Below are 5868 nucleotides of genomic sequence, written 5' to 3'. Positions count from 1 at the left end.
TACGTAAAAAAATAATAATTTACTAATTAAGTAGGTACATTTTGTCTTATTTTTCTAACAAAATACAGTATTACCTTTTATTTTTCGGATATTAATAATAATTATTATTATTCAATATCTTCCGTTTGTATGTTTTTAACACTGTTTCTTATTTTTGAAATTAAATTATCTTTTACAGGAAAATCGTAACAGTATTTTTATCCAATTAATTGTTTAGTAAGAAGTAAGCCAGTGATTGTTTCAGAGCTCACAAGTCAGTTTATTTCCGTGTTTCGTGTTTAACAGATTTATTTACGAAAATATTCTTTCTATTCCATTAGCTGAAGAATGGGGCAGACACAAGATATTCTCAACAAAACGAGACAAAATCTTTGCAATAAAGTCTCTTACAATATATAAGAAATGAAGGTACAAAAAAATGTTTTATTGAGAATTTTTAGATACATTGAAAATAAAATTTCTTTCTTGAATTATCGTAAACTTTTCGGTAGATTTGGTGCTTCAATCGGTAGATCGGTCCCAAAATCGTTAGATCTACCGAAAATTCGGTAGACGTGGCAAAATTGGCTACGAGGGAACGTACACAAAAGCTCGTTTTTCGCCATTTTCGCACCGCGTCACAATGACCTAGATTTAACTGACTTCTGATTGGTGGATGGTACCGTTTTACGGCCTATTCGCGTCCAAAGTTGAACACTGCTCAACTCGCTTTTACGCTGGTTTTACGACCTGCTCAAGCGTAAAATATCAGGGTCACGTGATTAAAAGATTTTACGGTGAAGGTTTTTAGCCCGTTTTTACGCTAGTGGAGTCTTGGCCTTAGTGCCTACAAGACGGAAAGAGTTAAAAAAAATGAGTTTGCTTTTCAAATACAGTATACGAGGGCTGTTCAAAAAGTATCGGACCTTTGGTCGGCAAAAATACATTTATTGATTTTGAGGTACAAAACCCTGATCTCCTTCAAAGTAGTCTCCTTGGTAGTGTATACACTTCTCCCAGCGTTCCTGCCATTGCTTGGAAACGCTGCTGGAACGCATCTTTTGGAATGGCCATCAGCCGGTCCGTCGCATTTCGCACGACGTCTTCTCTCGACTAAACCCGGGTTCCTTTTAGCGGCATTTTCAGCTTGGGAAATAGCCAAAAGTCACACGGAGCCATGTGGGGGGAGTACGGAACGTGACGAACCACAGGAGTGTTGTGTTTAGCGACGAAAGGCCGAATCAGATGCGCAGAATGGGCGGATGCGTTATCATAATGGAACTGCCAAGTTTTGATCGACCACAAATCCGGTCGTTTGCGTCGCACAGCATCGAAAAGACGACGAAGGACCTCCTGGTAGTACTCCTTTGCGATGGTTTGGCCTTGTGGTGCGTACTCACGATACACCACCCACGAGAGTCGAAAAACTGTCAACATGACCTTGATATTGCTGTGGGCCTGCCGCGCTTTTTTTGGCCTCGAGGATCGTCCCCGAAAGCCTGCTGAATCTTGCAAATGGTTTACGCTCGGGTATCGCCAAGGTTTTTGGCAAAATTTGATGTAATATCGCTGCTCACGTTGTTCAGTCATTTTCCAACTTAGTGGAATCCGACGAGAGCTCACTACATATCCTCACTCATAGGCCGACTGCCAACGACTGACGCTTCCTGAAGGCGGGAAAAAATTCAGGGCTGTGTATAACTGTCCCCTCCACAACTCCACCGAAAGAGGCCTCCCGCGCATCATTGGTTAACGCGCAAAAAATAAAAGTCCGATACTTTTTGAACAGACCTCGTATAAAAAGATAACTTTTTTGTCGTTTTTTTATTTTTAACCAGTCTCTTTTACAAATTCTAAAAAGCATAACTCAAAAAGTGTAACATAAAAATGTTTTTTAATGTCAGAATAAATTTAATTTTGTCGTATTTATTTCGTTTCATTGCCATAAAAGCACGCTTGCACTTGATATATTTTTTCTTTAATATTTGACTTAATTATTATAAATTATTTCTCAGAAATTTGTATACAGTGCGCCTACAATTTTTTGTAGGATTTTAAATGTGCCCCGATTTCAAAAAGATTGAGAATCACTTAGCTAGATAAATAACTTTACCATCATTAGACGCACAAGTCCATACAGAATGGTTAATTGCAAATAGAGTTTGTGATGGCTGTACATTTGTCCCAGGAACAGATATTTTGTGACAATTTATTAATTAAAATTTCATCTACTTTACCACTTGAAAAATAATTATAAGAGTCAAGACTCCTGTAATTAAGCATTTCTCGATAATCATAGACTTTACTTTTAATCAGGTATTCGAGTATAGCTTGATATTCCAAACTTGGCCACTCTCTCATGTCATTATTCCACGATTTTAAAGTAGTAATTGATGAAAATTAATTAGAAAATAGAAGTTTGTAGAAAAACTATGCAAAAATCCGAAAGTTTTGCATTAGATTTAATTCTATGATATTCTGTGAATATTTTGGAGTACTTTATGAATTAAACGGCGATATAAATATTTCCTGATAGATAATAACAATCGGATATTAGTAAAATTTTAGAAGCAAATTTTGCTAATTATTTTCTAGAAACAAAATAATAATAATAAAATACGATTTAAGTTTCTTTAAATTTATTTTAAATTTTTATCGGTTTTAAATGATATTTTCCCACCATGCATGTAACGCTCTTTTTTTCTTTACTTTATAAAAAATTTAAACTTGTGTAAAAACGATCGAAAACACTATAATTTAAAACATTAATTAAAATCCTTACAATTACTAACAAAGCGGGCGTTATGGACGAATTTCTAGTAGTTATTTCAAAATCTCAATTCTATAGTTCTATATATATCAATTCTCAATTCTATAGTTCTATATATATCAATAAAAATCTATTAAACAGTTTCCTGGTTCGTAATCCCACCGTACGGAAGACACGTCTAAAACAAAGATCACTGTACAAACACGTGCATGACTTCTGTGGCTTGCAGCGAATTGCTCCTTTCTCGCAAACTTTCAAATCCGCAAGAGCGTCACCAATCGTCGTTCGAAAAATACAACTTCTTGGATCTGAAAGTTGTGTCGAATGAACAGTCTACTTTCCGTCCAATAATATGACGTTGAGTTGATGATCGGGCGATCGATAGTCGACCCTGAGATCGAACGAATTTCGTTCAACGCCGGGCCATGTTCAGTAACGCAGACTGTTAAAAGGGCGGAGCAAGGTTCTGAATATCTTTGAACAGTGTGTTGAGTTAGGAAGTTTGACTGATCCTGTGTAAAAACTGTAAATGGCGTAATCATCATAATTTTATGATAAACTAGCACAATTATGATAATTTTTTGACCATTATAAAAAATATATTTAGTCCAGCAGGAGCAGCCATCTTGCAAATTGTACGATGAGACAAAATTAATCAGTAGTAGACGTTATCATAGGCAAAATAAGCTGAGTGAACTGGTTAGAATTCTAGAAGTAGAAGGAGTCAAGTAGTTAGAAACGAGTTCATCATCGCAGCATAATTAGACTTGGGGGGCGTTCGTTAATAGTGGTCGCTCTGCGTCTCCGCTGCTACTACAGGAGTGCGCTGCTATTTGTAGGAACGACGGTAAAAGAAAGAAAGATGGCGGCGCCCTAACTATCTATAGTATCTTGATAGAAGAGTCTGTGGTTTTAAAATATGTGTTTTTAGAGACAAAAGAAGGGTTTCAATTGTAATTTTCCCAAATAAGTCATTGTAAATTTAGTTAATTGCTATTGTATTATGTTTTCTACTGAAATATTGCATTATACTTTGTCTGCATTATTATTCTATAATGTATTGTATTTTGTTATTTACATTCTGTATTTTGTGATTCTCTGCTATATAATATTTTAATACATATGTTTTCTGTATCATACAACTTGTTATTTTATCCCCATCTTTTGTATATTCTTCACATGTAATGTTACTATAGCCTCTAATGTTAATGATCTGTAATAATGCCAATATGTTCTTGTCTGCACCTGGTTATATCTCTATGGCACCAGGTATGTACTGTAAGTCAGTATTTTATTAATAAAATGAATCTGAATCTGAATCTGTAATATTTAACCATAAAATGGATTATTTTGCCAACAGATCATTCAAGGTAGCCACGAAAAAAATTATAATGCCCGCTACCATTCGAAAACAAATTTCAGAAGACATATCACCGAGTGCACTAACTTGTGCTTTTCACAACTTCTAAATTTTCATTCATAAAATCACATAATTGTTTCCAAAACGAAACTATTTGAGTCATGGAAAACGCCATGTTGCTTTCCACTGCAAACTGCTACTACAAGCGCCGTTTTTGTCGTCCGACGTCGCGCACTCCGGCCGAAATATAAGAGAGTATCATGCAGAAATTTTTAAACTGATGCCGCTTGCGCGGAGTTACGCGGAGGAGTAAAAGAACGCAACGCACCCTTAGCAAGAATTCGGCGATGCTGAACACGACTCAATTTGCTTCGATATTGCCTATTTTGCAGGCTTATAGGTACTCTTTCGTATCGATTCGAACTTTGTCGTTGCAAATATTTCACCGAGGATGTAGAGCAGTGATTCTCAAACTTTTTCGATCCACCAGCCCCTTTGTTCCATAAAATTATACCCAACGCCCCCAACCCATTTTCTCTTGTGTGAGAAAAAGATTGGAAATATTCTTAGGAAAACTTTTCTATGAATCTCACACTTTGTGCCCTTACTGTACATTGTTCTCATCATCTGGAAACCATTAAACGCAATGTTTCCTCTTATCAGCCCCAATTTTGCCTTTGGTCACCGTTCAATACCCTTCCTCCAGTGCCCCCTAGATCTATTCATCGCCCAGAAGGGGGCGTTATTGCTTACTTTGAGAAACGCTGAGCTAAAATAAAAGTCAATGTGTTAGAAATATTCAAGTTGTGACCTTCAATAAAAAATAAAAAATATATAAAATGACAACATTTTATAAATATTCCGTCGAATTTTTATATATAGAATTTGTCTGCCGTCGCCCCTCTATATTTCCTTAACGCCCCCCAATTCTCTTTGAGCCTTCTACTGCCCCCTTGAAAGCCTCCAGCGCCCACAAAGGGGCGTTATCGCCCACTTTGAGATACGCTGATGTAGAGGCTATTTTCGAAACGTTGCATTTGGGAACTTACCAATACAGTAGACCCCTATAAAACGGGTTCCTATAATTACGATTCCTATAAAACTGCGAAAAAATTGCGACGGTATCCATAAAAAAACGGTAAAAAGAACTCCTATAATTACGTAAAACGTCATCGGGCAGCCGAACTATTTTCCGCCATCAAGTGCCACGCTACCGAGAGATTACTATCGTCTGTACAGTATTATATATAAATTACGTACTGCACATATAATTATATATTAACTTAATTTATTGTAACTTTATTATAATTATATATATATTTTCTGCCGCGTAGCGCCACGCTACGGAGAGTTTAGACTAACTATCGTCTGTACAGTATGTAAATTAGGTACCATAAGTCTACCACAAGAAATGTAATTTTATACATTTCTTGTGAAAGAACATTTCTTATTCAACGGCGATTAAAATTATTTATATTAATAATGTCTCCAAAGTTCAGCGAATTTTTCGCAGAAAAATAAGTTATTAGAAATCGGCCGCGGTTTGCTGAGCTGTTCCGCGACGAAAACAAGCTTGAGCAATGGCGATGTCGAATGGTGCACACTCGGTAAGTAATCCTACAATTTTTTGTTTATAGCGTGGTTTATACGGATTATTCCCAAAAATATATACTTATTTTGGAAATGTTGAGTCGGATTAGTCTAGAATTGATTAATTTTATGGAAGAAAACCTTTCAATCAGCCGTAGTCCGTAAACTT

The sequence above is a fragment of the Centruroides sculpturatus genome, unplaced genomic scaffold (genome assembly GCF_000671375.1).
Source record: "Centruroides sculpturatus isolate CEXI.00-Female unplaced genomic scaffold, Cexi_2.0 scaffold7, whole genome shotgun sequence".
NCBI classification, from domain to species: domain Eukaryota; kingdom Metazoa; phylum Arthropoda; class Arachnida; order Scorpiones; family Buthidae; genus Centruroides; species Centruroides sculpturatus.
The sequence above is the reverse complement of the archived record's forward strand: the minus strand, read 5'-3'. Positions refer to the sequence as shown.